Raw genomic sequence first — 15803 nt, forward strand, 5'->3', positions numbered from 1 at the left:
AGACTGGTAGGTAGTAGCCCAGGGCGGTGGATTCTGACTCCCTGCTGAGAGGGACACCTCTTCCTTCCCTGAACAGGGGTTTACATACACAGGGCCCTGGGCTGGGATCCATAGAACCATAAACTCATAGAAGAGTAGGGTTGGAAGAGATCTCAGGAGGTATCTAGTCCAACCCCCTGCTCAAATCAGGACCAACACCAACTAAATCATCCCAGCCAGGGCTTTGTCAATCCGGGCAATAAAAACCTCTAAGGATGGAGATTCCACCACCTCCCTAGGGAACCCATTCCAGTGCTTCACCACCCTCCTAGTGAAAAAGTGTTTCCTAATATCCAACCTAGACCTCTCTCACTGCAACTTGAGACCATTACTCCTTCTTCTGCCACCTGCCACCACTGAGAACAGCCGAGCTCCATCCTCTTTGGAGCCCCCCTTCAGGTAAAAAGCAACAAAGAGTCCTGTGGCACCTTATAGGCTAAAAGACATATTGGAGCATAAGCTTTTTTGGGTGAATACCCACTTGGTCAGTAGTCACACACGAAAGCTTATGCTCCAATACATCTTTTTAGTCTATACGGTGCCACAGGACTCTTTGTTGCTTTTTATAGATCCAGACTAACACGGCTATCCCTCTGATACTTGACCCCTTCAGGTAGTTAAAGGCTGCTATCAAATCCCCCCTTACTCTTCAATTCTGCAGACTAAATAACCCCAGTTCCCTCAGCCTCTCCTCATAAGTCATTTGCCCCAGCCCCCTAATCATTTTCGTTGCCCTCCGCTGGACTGTCTCCAATCTCTACATCCTTTCTGTAGTGGGGGCCAAAACTGGATGCAGTGCTCCAGATGTAGTCTCACCAGTGCCGAATAGAGGGGAATAATCACTTCCCTCAATCTGCTGGCAATGCTCCTACTAATGTAGCCCAATATGCCGTTAGCCTTCTTGGCCTCAAGGGCACACTGTTGACTCATATCCAGCTTCTCGTCCACTGTAATCCCCAGGTCCTTTTCTGCAGAACTGCTGCTTAGCCAGTCAGTCCCCAACCTGTAGCAGTGCATGGCACTGTTCCTTCCTAGGTGCAGGACTCTGCACTTCTCCTTGTTGAACATCACCAGATTTCTTTTGGCCCAATCCTCCAATTTGTCTAGGTCACTCTGGACCCTATCCCTGCCCTCCAGCATATCTACCTCTCCCCTCAGCTTAGTGTCATCTGCAAACTTGCTGAGGGTGCAATCCATCCCATCATCCAGATCATTAATGAAGATGTTTAACAAAACTGGCCAAAGGACCAACCCCTGGGGCACTCTGCTTGATACCGGCTGCCAACTAGACATAGAGCCATTGATCACTACCCATTGAGCACGACGATCTAGCCAGCTTTCTATCCACCTTATAGTCCATTCATACAGCCCATACTTCTTTAACTTGCTGGCAAGAATACTGTAGGAGACCGTATCGAAAGCTTTGCTAAAGTCAAGATATATCACATCCACCTCTTTCCCAATATCCACAGAGCCAATTATCTCATCATAGAAGCAATCAGGTTGGTCAGGCATGACTTGCCCTTAGTAAATCCATGTTGACTGTTCCTTGATCACTTTCTTCTCCTCCAAGTAGTACAAAATGGATTCCCTCTATTCAGTAAGGGTCCTACACTTTCCCTGACCTTCTTCTTGTTGCTAACCGATCTGTAGAAACCCTTTTTGTTACCCTTCACATCCCTTGCTAGCTGCAACTCCAGTTGTGCCTTGACCTTCCTGATTCACCCCTGCATGCTCAAGCAATATTTTTATACTCCTCCATAGTCATCTGTCTAAGTTTCCACTTCCACTTCTTGTAAGCTTCCCTTTTGTGTTTAAGATCACCGAAGATGACCCAGTGGACAGGGAGGGCCTGGGTCCCCCACAGGCCTTAAGGACTGAAGCTACTCAGTCCATCTGGGGATTGAGGTCCAGGTGGTCTAATCACTAGGCAATCTGGCCACCCAGGCATCTGTTACAAACTTTAATAAAAAATATCTCACCTGAGGTTATCATGTTGTTCTCATGCAACCTGTAACTCAATTAACACATCAAAATCCCGTCTACTCCAAAAATTCCTTATTCCATCATTTAGAGTTGGCTCCAGAAGCCACTGAAGTCAATCACTTCTATGGGTTTTGGATTAGGCCCCAAGTGCTATTTCTTTTATAGGCCCCAGTCATGCAAACACTTGAGTGCACGGTCAACTTTAAGCACGTGAGCAGTTGCACTGATTTCAGTGGGCCTATCTGCACACTTAACGTTAAGCACATGCAGCTTGATCCTGTATTGCCAACCCCAAACATTTAACAATCGTGAGTCAGGTCCCCAAAAATCACAAGGGGCTTAGAAATCATGAGATTGAAAAAAATATAAAATGTAGCTTATTTTTATTTGCTTTCTAGTTCCGAGTCTTCCAAGTGCACTCAGATCATGTGGTCAAGCTATTCTCCACAACCAGTAAGGCTAGAAATGGCTTTTTTCCTAACTGCAAGCTGAGATTCTCACCATAACCATGAGAGTTGGCAACACTGTGACCCAGAGCCCACTGACATCAATGGAAATCTTGTCCGTGACTTGAGCGGGCTTTGGACAGAACTACGCAATGGGTTTTTTCAGACTCAGGACCACAAACGTTACAAATGACATGGCAAAAAGACTTTCAATATGTTAATGTCACAAAGGGACTAAATAAAACTCAAAACAAAACACAACGTCATCCATTATTTGCATTCATCTTTAAGCTAGATTTTAAGAAAGGAGAAAAACGGAGAGGTCTCTCTATAGTGCAGCTAATTAAAAACATAGGAATGTTTTGGCCTTGATATTTTTTTTTCAACAAACCAACTCATACACCAATTAAAATTATCTTTAACACCTTTAAAGAGGAAGCAAGTCTATTGTTAATGTACAGGCTTTGAACATTTATAATTGGGAAGAACTATAGCCTCCATCTGCAGTTTTTAATGGCTCTTGCATATGAAGGATCATTTAAACTTGTCTTAAATGTTCCATTCAAAATACCTCTTTTAACTGTAAATCTGTTATAAATGATGCGTATAAGCACATGCACACATATCTAGATGTACTGTCTATGTATATTTGTGTACATATATGAGTGTGAGTGAACATATAATAGGTGCCTGTGTATATGTATATATAAAATCTCTCTCTGGCTATAAATATGTTGTAACATTAAGGTGTACTTAGCACATCCACTTTTGCTTGATTTCAGTTGGAGTTGGGGGTGTTCAGAAATCTGAAAGTCAGCCCCAGATGTGATGAGGTATCTATCCCGCGCAAGGCCTGAACAGGTGAAATAGGCCAATAAGGAGAGCCAGGGCCTGATAAGGCCTAATGGCTGAAGAAGCCCAGCTAGGGGAGGAGCTGGGCAAGGCTTATCAAGAGAGGAAATGGTGGTGGGAGATGAATGAGCAGCCAGCAGGGGGGCCTTGGTACAGGGGGAAAAGAGAAGCAAGGGGTGACTGGGGCCTTGGGGGTGGGGAGGAGTGAGCAGCAGCCAGAAGGGGGAGCCTGGAGGAAGGGGGCTGAGTGGAGTGGGTGGGAGGTGCTCAGGGGAGGGGGCAGAGAGGACGGAGAGGTAGGTGGGGGGGTTCAGAGGAGGGGATGGAGCAGGGCTGAGGAGAGGTGGAGTGGGGCCTTGGGGGAAGAGGCCGAGTGGGAGCGGGGCAGGGCCTTGGGGCGGTGGAGCACCCACCAGCAAAAACAAAAGTCAGCACCTGTGGCCACCAGGAAGCTCCTCTGGGAAATCTAGAGGGCCAGAAGCTAGAGAAGAGAGGTAGAAAAGAGCCAAGGGAAACAGCAAAGGGGACGGTGACTTGGCGGCTGCTGACAGGTTCCCTGGGCTGGAACCTGGAGTAGTGGGTGGGCCTGGGTGCCTTTACCAGACACTGGGGAAGTAGCCCAGACTTGGAAGTGGATCAGAAGACTGCCTGAGACTGAAGCTAAACTTTGGTACCCTGGAAGGAGAGGACTACAGTGAGCTGGCCGGGGGGGGCTGAGTCACACAGAGGGAGCACGCACAGGCCAGAGAGAGAAAGAGACCACACCACACCCAAAGGAGGAGGCGCCAGACTGAGTGAGAGCTGATCCCCAGACCCAGCCACAAAGGGAGGGAGTGAAACGCTACAGTGATGAGTGCAGTATGAGCCCCTACAGAGACTACTTCAGGCATAATTCTCCCATTTCTAGCCCTGCAGAGCTGAGAAATATTGGTACTTAAATGTTACTGACAGGTTTCAGAGTAGCAGCCATGTTAGTCTGTATCCGCAAAAAGAACAGGAGTGCTTGCTCATCTTAATTAATTAGCCTCTTAGAGTTGGTAGGGCAACTCCCCCCTTTTCATGTTCTCTGTATGTGTATATATATCTCCTTACTGTATGTTTCATTCTATGCATCCGATGAAGTGGGCTGTAGCCCACAAAAGCTTATGCTCAAATAAATTTGTTAGTCTCTAAAGTGCCACAAGTAGTCCTGTTCTTTAAATATTACTGATGGCAGGATGGAATATAACCCATCCTTGTAGTGGTGCAAATTTGGATGGAAATTCCTCATTTTGAGGAGGAAAAAAGATCTTTGGCAGAGAAATATTGTGTAAAAAAAAGCAGCTGTTATGGAGCTTCTCAGATGTTTGCAGTGTTAGGCCTGGTCTACACTAAGGGGGGGGGTCGAACTAAGGTACGCAAGTTCAGCTACGCGAATAGCGTAGCTGAACTCGAAGTACCCTAGTTCGACTGACTTACCCGTCCAGACGCGGCAGGGTCGAACTCCGCGGCTCCAAGGTCGACTCCGCCACCGCCGTTCGCGGTGGTGGAGTTCCGGAGTCGACCGGAGCGCGCGGGGAGTTCGAACTATCGCGTCTTGATTAGACGCGATAGTTCGAACTCCGAGAAGTCGAACTCTCCGCGTTGAACCGCGCGGTAAGTATAGACCTACCCTTAGGCCTGGTCTACACTACGGGGGGGGGTCGAACTAAGGTACGCGACTTCAGCTACGCGAATAGCGTAGCTGAAGTCGAACTACCTTAGTTCGACTAACTTACCCGTCCAGACGCCGCGGGGTCGAACTCCGCGGCTCCAAGGTCGACTCCGCCACCGCCGTTCATGGTGGTGGAGTTCCGGAGTCGACCGGAGCGCGTGGGGAGTTCGAACTATCGCGTCTTGGTTAGACGCGATAGTTCGAACTCCGAGAAGTCGAACTCTCCGTGTCGACCCGCGCGGTAAGTATAGACCTACCCTTAGAAGCAGTCAGAGTGGTGATGGAAGGACTGCAGGCAAGGTGGTCAAAGAAGCATGCTAAATGCAATTTATCCCATGGTTCTGCTAAGTTATAAATATATAATCATATCACAATTTGAGGTGATAACCATGTGATAAATAATCTTAGTGCATGGTAAAACAAATCATCAGAACTTTAAAGCACTGTGAAGCTGCCAGATGGGATAAATCTATGTCATGAGACCATATTATTGCTTAGACCTGTTCAAATGTTGTGGAAGCGCTATGCTGAATAACATCCTGTTCTTATAACGCTGTTTTGTAACTCACCCTGCCATCAGCGTGCAACTGAATATCCCATAGCGCAAACATCTCACCGCCCATCCGTTACCTCTTAAACGGCAGCAGGCACTGATGAAATCAATGCCATTTTTATCACCTTCCCCATAAATGCATAGATGTATCTGTTGGATTTCGGCCGAGAAAATGTACAACTGATGATCTCAGATGACCCTCCTTTCTCTAAACAAGAGGCATCAAACCCAGCATGACCAGTACCATGAAGAAAGTAATACGCTTTCTGTAAATGTGTCCCTTAATGTGCAGGCCAGGGCTCTGGAACAGTTGAAATCTAAAATTACCGCTCTTTCTGATGACCTCTCATGGAAGGGTCACTCTTCAAATGTGGGTGGCTTTTTTAATGAGGGATAGCTCAGTGGTTTGAGCATTGGCCTGCTAAACGCAGGGTTGTGAGTTCAATCCTTGAGGGGGCCACTTAGGGATCTGGGGCAAAAATTGGTCCTGCTAGTGAAGGCAGGGGGCTGGACTCGATGACTTTTCGAGCTCCCTTCCAGTTCAAGGAGATTGGTATATCTCCAATTATTACCTTAGCCCACCAATATGCAAGAGGAGAATTGAAATGAATTGTCAGGCCTCCAGGCCGAGGGACGTGCTGGCTGCCCTTCCTGCAGCCCCCATTGGCCTGGAGCGATGAACGGCAGCCAGTGGGAGCCGCGATTGGCTGAACCTGCGAACACGGCAGGTAAACAAACCATCCCGGCCCTCCAGGGGCTTTCCCTGAACAAGCAGCGGCCCTAGTTTGAGAACCACTGCTGTAAATGACACCTCCTGCTGTACAACTCACACGTGCCTCTCCCCATCATATGATAATTACAATGGGCCGCGCTCTCCTGCTCAGGGGGAGTAGGACCTTACTGTGCAGGTACCTCCATCAATTTCAGTGGGTACTATTCCTAGTGTAAGGTGTTAGCCAGTGTAGGGGTAGCAGAATCTGGCTATTGTATGTAAAATGACTAATGAGTATTTTTGCCCCATGGGCAGAGATGTCATTAGAATTTCTGTAGATTCAGGTGTGCGACACAATTAATGCCCTAACCTGCAGTTTTCCTCCTTGCTAGGCCCGACAGCAGTGACTCATACATAGAATATGTTACACAACATTTTCTTCTCCTGGAATAGAAGGCCAAACAAAACAGACTGCAGCAGTAACCCCCTTAACCTGAACAGTAGTCTATGAGGGAGCTTTGTTGTGTGAGAACATTTTTCAATAGATGATTAAAGGACTGATTTGGCAGTAACTGTGTGAATGAGATGACAAGACTTCTTCCACCAGGCAGCAAATTATTGGGTTATCCAGTTATTATTTATTATTGTCACATGCATGAGCGACAGGAATTCGGAAGGGTAATTTCATGATTTGTTCGTAAGGGTATGTCTGGACTGTGTACACCAGGGGTCCCCAGTGCAGTGCCCGCGGGTGCCATGGTGCCTGCAGCGGCATCTAAATGCACCCGCGTCCTGGCCGGTGGTCGAGCATCCACCGAAATGCCGATGAAATTCAGCGGCAATGCCTCTGGATGACCCTGCTTGCGGCTGACAAGCAGCAGCATCCAGAGGCGTCACTGCCGAAATGCCGCCAAATTTCGGCGGCATTTCGGTGGATGCTCAACCGCCGCCACGGTCCTTCGTCTGGCACCCGCCAGACGGAAAGTTTGGGGACCACTGGTGTACACTTTAATGTGAATTCAGTGCTGATGAAAGACTAACCACCAGACTAATGGCCCTGGACACTGCAGTTCCCTATCAATGAATGGAATAGGGGGCAATACGGAGGATTCATCTCCACTGAGGGAGATGATAGATCAGCCTTCCTGGCCTAGTCAGACCTTTGTCTCTCTGCTCTCAAGCCATGGCAGTGTGGACACTGCTCCAAGATTCATTCATTTTAATGCCCACCACATAGCCCATAAGTGTTTGATTTCACTCATTCCCTCAGGTTATTATTTCTGGGTAAGCCCTTGCCCCTCCAATGGGGGGATCCAAAGAGCTAAGCAAAGACTAGGTGTGGGCAGTGTTCTCTGCCCCTGACAATGGTAAGGAAAAAAGACGACTAAGGAGAGATATGATAGAAGTCTGTAAAATCATGACTGGCGTGAAGGAAGTAAATAAGGAAGTGTTATTTATACCTTCTCGTAACACAAAAACTAGGAGTCCCCAAATGAAATTAAGAGGCAGCTGGTTTAAAACAAACAAAAGGCAGTATTTCTTCACACAACGCACAGTCAACATGTAGAACTCTTTGCCAGAGGATGTTGTGAAGGGCAAGAGTATAACGGGGTTCAAAAAAGAACTAGATAAGTTCACTGAGGATAGGTCCATCAATGGCTATTAGCCAGGATGGGCAGGGATGCAAAATCATACTATGAAGTATTCCTAGACTGTTTGCCAGAAGCTGGGAATGGACAACATGGGATGGATCACTTGATGGTTACCTGTTCTGTTCATTCCCTCTGAAGCACCTGGCATTGGCCACTGTCGGAAGACAGGATACTGGGCTAGCTGGACCATTGCTCTGATACAGTGGGGCCATTCTTATGTTCTTAAGTACGCAGTATCCAGTCGCCTTGCGACACAGCCCTTTAGTATCTTCTAGGGTATTAATGTAACAGCTTTTTCCTTACCTCTAAATTTGCAAATAATGAGAGAATAGTGCTTCATTTCCCCCAGTTTTAGAATGAGACGGAATGGCATTTCCAGACCAGTTGAGAGAAACACGACTCCTACTGATGGGTTTTTGGAGTTTACTTCCTGCCGTGCTAATAACTTTAGCCCTGTCTGCAAAGGTTTCATCTCTTCATATCATGAGTCAGCCCAGAGGGATATAAAAAGCCTCAGAATAGCAGTGCAAGAGAATGGATTACAATATTGTACTACCTACTGGGCTGAAAGAGCCTAGCAGTTGGTAATAATCAGAGAGGACAGAGAGACTACACAACTGACCTCGTATCTCAAGCCTGGTAGAGAGAAGTAGGTAGATGTCCAGGAGAGTTCGTATTCAGGTGGACCTTCAGACCCGCTTAGCATCTAAGGGTCTGTCTACACTGTAGCCACGGGGTGTGACTGTAGCTCATGTAGACATACCCCAGCTAGCTTCAATCGCAATAAATTTGCAAAAGTCAAGGACAAGTCAACTTTCGAACACCACAGGGCCCGATCCTCATTTGGTGTAAATCAGTGTAGCTTCACGGACTTCAGTGGAGCTAAGCCAATTTACATCAGCTGATGATCTGTCCCATACCTTTAGGCTGCTTCTCCTGACTTTCACCAAACTTTTTGGAAAAATCTCTATCCTGGGACGAGATGCTGCATGGAAAATTTCAGGGCGATTGCTTTCTCTTTAGAGACATTCCAGGGAGGGGATAATGGGAAACGGGGTATAAGCTAAACTGTAGAGGAGACATTGCTGATTCAGCAACATTACATATTGGCCTTACACTAACTGTAAGCGAGAGAACCGCAAATCCAAGTCGAGTGCATGGAGCGTGGAGGACATAATTATTATTACTATGAGTAACACCTAAGCATGCCTATAAACATATAATAAATCAGTGTCCTTCCTCTTGTTTTTATTTCACACACAAGATTTATGAACCTGTATATTTAGACTGGGAATTTAGAGTGCCTGGTGCGCAGTCCGTTCTTGGCACAATAAAAGGTTTTTCATTGCATGCTTAGAATCTATTTTGATTTGGCTCCACTTTAACGATTTAAAATAAGGAATCCATCCCAGACTGCTAAGGGTTTGCTCAAAGTTAACGAGGTCAAGAAGACACATAAGGTCAACTTTGACTCTCGCTTTTTGCGTCAAATTCAGCTTTCTAGTCCTGACCGCTAAGGCTCTGCATAACTCTGCATAACTCCAGTTGTCAATATCTCTGCTCTCTTTCCTCCTAATACCCCCTTCACTCCCTCCTCTCTATGCCTAACCATTACCTGCTCCTCCCTCTCCCACTCCTGTTTTTACACCTTCTTCTACACTGCCTCTTCTTTCTGGTGCTGTCTGCATGCGCCCGTGCACTAGTCAGGAGCTAATATTGGAGTGGGGGTGGGAAAGGAGGTGGTACTCATCCAAGCTCTGCCCACAAAATAAGATCCACCCATACGAGTCACCAAAATGCCATGCCACTCCCAGCAGATGTTCAAAACAGGTCTCTGAGCTCCTTGAGCTTGGCTTCCCCTTCAGAGAGGTGCCGGTATGGGCATATACCATCTATTTCTGGGCCCTGGCTGCAGAGAGCAAGAGTTAATAGATGCAGCTGGGAAATAGTTGCCACTGGTTACCCCACCTGAAACCTGCTTAAGGAAGCTGGTATGGTATTGGGAGTGAGGCGGTAGTTTGGGAATGTGATGGGAGAGATTTTGTGGTTTGCTTTTTAAAATCTCATTTTATTTTATTTGCAAGAATGCTGTGTTTGTTCCAGCTTGGAAAGTGCTTTCAAGACACCTTTTCAGGGAAAAGTGTGGACCTCTTGTTTTGTTTCTTCTGCCTGCATAAGTGACCCTGCTTTGACTGAGATGGAAGAATCTCAGAATCTGTGGCTTGACTTCTGTTCCACTTGCCTCAGGCGAGGAATTGGACTTGGGAAGGCAGTAGGGAGTTTTGGAGTCACACCTGGGCTGCTGCCTTTGTTCAGGGCCCAAGACTGGGCCTTGCCATTGCAGGGAGGTTGAGAGCTCCCCTTTGGAACTGAGGGACCACCAGGGGCTGTATCTGACATGCATCCGCATTCATGCATGATTCCTACTGACCAAATTGGGAGTAAAATGGGTGTGTCTGATGGCAAAGTTAGGCCAGGGTGTTCCAATTAACACAAGGTTCCACTCACTTTTCCTACATGTTTCTCCTTTTAGTTCTGACCTCACTTTGCATGTAGGGCCATAGATATCACCTATAGTTCTGTTTGTGTGCTGTTTCCTCTCGTAGGTGAACCTTGCCTGACCAGTCTAAGTACTGGAGCCCAAGGGTGATTCTGCACTTCTTGGACAGGGGACACTTCTCCTTCTGGCACAGATTCCTAAGGGCTTGGGTTTGTTATAGCCCCCTGCCGCCTCCCCCAAGAAATGCTGAGAACCCACAACTTCCCTTGAAGTCAATAAGAGTTCCAAGTATTTGAACCGCTCAGGATTAGGCTGTATGTGTTTGGAAAGAGAATTATTATTATTTATTTGTTCTGTAGACCAGGCCCCCATTGTGCCTGGAGCTGTACAACACAGAACAAAAAGGCAGCCCCCATCCCAAAGACCTCACAAACTTGTGTCATTTCCTTTTACAAAGGGCAGCACTCTCCTCTATCACATAACTGTGCAACAGTGGTTCTCGATCTTTTCCATAGTGGGACTCATGTCCTGTCTTCATTTGAGAACAGCAGGGTGAATGTGACCTCTAGACAGAGAATTCATGTTTTACAGCAATAGCCCAACTGTGTAAAACTCACAACAGCAGCTAAAGAAACCAATCCTAGATGTAATTTTCTTCCAGGGCTTTTACAAATGCTGTAGACAATTTGGCATTAAAATGGTTCCCAAAGTGACACCTTTCTGATCTCTCTTCATAAGGCCACCAACCTTCAGGCAGGGTGAGCTCTTAAAAGCAAGAAAAAAGGTTGTCCCACTAGACCGTATCCAGCATGCTTCTTTGATAAGGCATGTGAGAGCAGGGAATAACCTGCCTCATACTAGCTGGAAGGAAGAATAATTTTAAGAAAGGTCTATTTGAGTCTCTGCAGGAGATCTATTTTACATAAATGTTTAATGCCTTTCTGGTAGCTCATCAATAATGGAGGTTGTCCTTTTCCGTGAATTTTTGAATGCAGCTTGGGACAAAACCTCAGGAGCCGAGCTGGGATTACTCAACAAGTCGGGTTTCGCATTGCTGGTTAAAGCCTCTTTGCCGTCATTTGCCCGTTTTCCTGGTTGTTGTGTGCGAGGGAACGCTGGGTGGGCACAGCTGGTAACGGCTTATCTTGGATTGTGATTTACTCTGCTGAAATGGCCACTCGGAGTGGAAGGGTGTAGGAGAAGGGCAGGCTGGCCAGGGGAGTGTGGGAAAGCAGCCTAACGGATGCCCTTTTGTTTTAGCCTGGCTGGCCACAATGCTTAACTGCACCCAACCAACCAAAAAGGCAGGCGACTCACAAAATGGCTGCTGCTTTGCACTTGCATGCCTCTGGCTTGAGCCATCGCAATTATTGCCCAGGAGTAGCACTTGAAAGGGGGTTTGTCTGCACAATAGGATGAGAAGCTGCTTGGGGGTGCAGGGCTGGGCATGGGTATCTGAGCATGGAGAAGGGATGCTCCCTCTTCTGGTTCCATTTCTTTGCAAGAGCCTGATACCCTGTTCTGTTGCTATTATCAGCAGGAGAAAAAAAAACTTTTGTAGTGATAATCAAGATGGCCCCTTTTAGACAGTTGACAAGAAGATGTGAGGATACTTAACATGGGGAAATAGATTCAATATGTGTAATGACCCAGCCACTCCCAGTCTCTATTCAAACCCAAGTTAATGGTATCCTCTAAAGGGGGAATGTTATTTTAAGCACTCTGGGCTATGAATGAATTAATGGGAGAACCAGGGGCAGGGTGCCTCTACTGTCACACCACGCCATGAGGGGATGTGCTCTGCCACTTTAGAAATGTAAAATTTCTAGAAATTTTGAAGGCATGGAAGAAACCCCGTTTTCTTCTGTTTTTTGGGAAAATATGGAAATTTGGGGAAAACTGAAATATCTACAGAAGTTACTTACTGAAACTAAACTTTATTTACTTCTTTAAGAGTGAAAAATGCATTAGGTATCTGTATTATGTAGTTAGCAGATAGAATGTACTCTTCGGTATATTTCTGAAATAAATAAGTATAAATACTTTACTTCTGAATAATGACAAACATACCTAGTAGTAGAGATGGAGCTGCACACTAAGGACTTAAGTGTATTTTTTCTTTTTTTTCCTTTTTTTTTGCCTGTTGACATCTTTCTCAAACAGGGGGGAAAATTGAAATGTCGAAAACAGAAATCATCAATATTGTTGACTTGGAAACAAAAAGGAACATTATATCTATCCAGCTCAGAAATAGTATGTAAATAGAGACCCTATGTTATAATGCAAATACAAGAGAAACTCATGTTTCTAGAGACGAAAGCTTGGAAAATGAATATTCCTACATATACTTATTATACTATAGTTAATACAGCACCATATTAAGGACCCACTGTAAATTTGGGTATATAGCCAATGTTTATAGTAAACATCAGGCTTTTTAATAGTGCACTAGCATATATAGAGTAAATGTCCTAATTGTAGGCAAAACTAGCCATCTGATAAACAATATAACTTAAATAGTTTAGTTACTAATATAATCTTGGGAACGCTAGCACAACTCAAGTTTTTCCTTGTGACTTCTCTAATCAGAATCTGTGTCTGAAAGAGCCACAACTTCTGATTCTGAACTTTCGCTGTGATTTTCACATACTTCCTTAAACTGAAGATTTGCACGAATGGAAACGAGCTCCTCAACTCCTCAAGCCTGTTTCTTGATTTTGTGTGTATATTTATTTCCAAACATCAACCAGTTTCTTTCACATGCTGCAGAAGATGGAGGAATCAGAAGCAGAAGAGAAGCAAGAGGAGTCGGAGGTTGTATTGTATAAAGGCCTTGCCACTATCTTGTAGGAGCAATATGCTTGGCAGATTCCCAGATTGCGCACCTGGATCAAATACCTAAAGAGCGTCTCTATTTGGCAACATCTGAAAGTATTTTTCAAAAATCTAGTCCTAAGTGTGTTGTTTGATTAGTAAACACTGCTATTATCACTAACATTATTCCCTTAGAACCTTGGATCTAAGAGGTTTGCAACATCATGCATTGGTTTGCAGCAAAATTCTTCCTGTCTACCAGTAAAGTACTTCACTTTTACTTTTTCCTGGCTGGTGAGTGGAGATGCACTTAGATTATCAAAAACAGTTGACTTTCTCTTGGCTGTAAGTTGAGGAATGTCTGACGAAAGTGCTTTCTCTGATTCAGATACAGTGATTGCAGAAGCAGTTGGCTGAAGAATCTTCAGCGTTCTGCAGGTGAATCCAAAAGATATCATCAGCAAGTACAGTGAGTCAGACACTTTTAACTCCTTTAAGATCTTCAGTTAGCACTGTTTCTGGAAGATCTTTATTTTTTTAACAAACCTTTAAATGACATCACTACAGTTCCCCATCTTGGTTTGCTGGAAAGTTTGTGTTACCATTTTATTCTTAGCATGCGTTTCTTCCTGCTTCTTCTTAAAGACTGCAGCTACAATATGAGTAGTTTTCACACATTTTATAACTTTTCTTTGCTCTTTTATAGATCTCTTCCAGTGTGCCCAACTTCATGAAATCATTAAGAAGCAGGTTTAGGCCATGGGAGGCACATCCTATTGCAGTAATACATGGATATTTATCCATTATGACATCTCATGCTGCTTTCATTTTATTGGCATTGTCAGTCAGCATAGGAGATATTTTCCCACTTCCAATCTCCTCTTGTACTTCACATATTTCACTACTAATATACTCTGCAGTATGTCAGGTCTCTTCTATTTCCATTGTGACAAAGTTCCTCCTCTACCTTGGTGAGTCCTGCGCTTATTGGCGGATTTGCTCGCCTCAGAGATCTTCCCCTCTGGTGGAACCCACAGTCCGGGTCAACTCCTCCTGTGTCTGATCAGGAGTTGGGAGGTTTGGGGGGAACCCGGGCCCGCCCTCTACTCCGGGTTCCAGCGCAGGGCCCTGTGGATTGAAGCTGTCTAGAGTGCCTCCTGTAACAGCTGCATGAGAGCTACAACTCTCTGGGCTGCTTCCCCATGGCCTCCTCCAAACATCTTCTTTATCCTCACCACAGGACCGTCCTCCTGGTGTCTGATAATGTTTGTACTCTTCAGTCCTCCAGCAGCACAGCCTCTCCCTCTCAGCTCCTTGTGCCTCTTGCTCCCAGCTCCTCACACGCACACCACAAACTGAAGTGAGCTCCTTTTTAAACCCAGATGCCCTGATTAGCCTGCCTGCCTTAATTGTTTCGAGAAAGCTCCTGATTGTTCTGGAACCTTCCCTGTTACCTTACTCAGGGAAAGGAGACCTACTTAACCTGGGGCTAATACATCTGCCTTCTGTCACTCTCCTGTAGCCATCTGGCCTGACTCTGTCACACCATGTGCTTGTTAAAAAAACTTGTTGAGGTGTTATCACAAAGTTTATAATTCCTGCCCCCTCCCTACATTTGTCCACCCTTCCGTAAGTACTGCCAAAAGGCTTTATTGATTTTTTTTCTTGTACAATTTGTATTATGTAGTTATATTCTGACGGTAAAAGAGGCTTGCTCAGAGAATGTGTGTTGGGTAACTGGTAGGATGATGCAAATTGTTTAAATGCTGCCTGCCAATAACTGTTTTCAGTGACTGATAATGGAATACTAGAGGCCTACATCGCTCTTGCAAGATGAGGTTCAACAAGGACAAGTGCAGAGTCCTGCACTTAGGATGGAAGAATCCCATGCCCTGCTACAGACTAGGGACTGAGTGGCTAGGCAGCAGTTCTGCAGAAAAGGACCTAGGGGTTACAGTGGATGAGAAGCTGGATATGAGTCGACAGTGTGCCCTTGTTGCCAAGAAGGCTCACAACATTTTGGGCTGTATAAGTAGGGGCATTACCAGCAAATCGAGGGATGTGATCATTCCCCTCTATTCGACATTGCTGAGGCCTCATCTGGAGTAATGTGTCCAGTTTTGGGCCCCACACTACTAGAAGAATGTGGAAAAAATGGAAAGAGTCCAGCGGAGGGCAACAAAAATGATTAGGGGTCTGGAGCACATGACTTATGAGGAGAGGCTGAGGGAACTGGGATTGTTTAGTCTGCAGAAGAGAAGAATGAGGGGGGATTTGGTAGCTGCTTTCAACTACCTGAAAGGGGGTTCCAAAGAGGATCGATCTAGACTGTTCTTACTGGTACCAGATGACAGAACAAGGAGTAATGGTCTCAAGTTGCAGTGAGGGAGGTTTAGGTTAGATATTAGGAAAAGCTTTTTCACTAGGAGGGTGGTGAAGGGTTACCAAGGGAGGTGGTGGAATCTCCTTCCTGAGAGGTTTTTAAGGTCAGCCTTGACAAAGCCCTGGCTGGGATGATTTAGTTGGTGCTGGTCCTGCTTTGATCAGGGGGTTGGA

Source organism: Mauremys mutica, chromosome 2, assembly GCF_020497125.1.
Source record: "Mauremys mutica isolate MM-2020 ecotype Southern chromosome 2, ASM2049712v1, whole genome shotgun sequence".
In the NCBI taxonomy this organism is placed as follows: Eukaryota; Metazoa; Chordata; order Testudines; family Geoemydidae; genus Mauremys; species Mauremys mutica.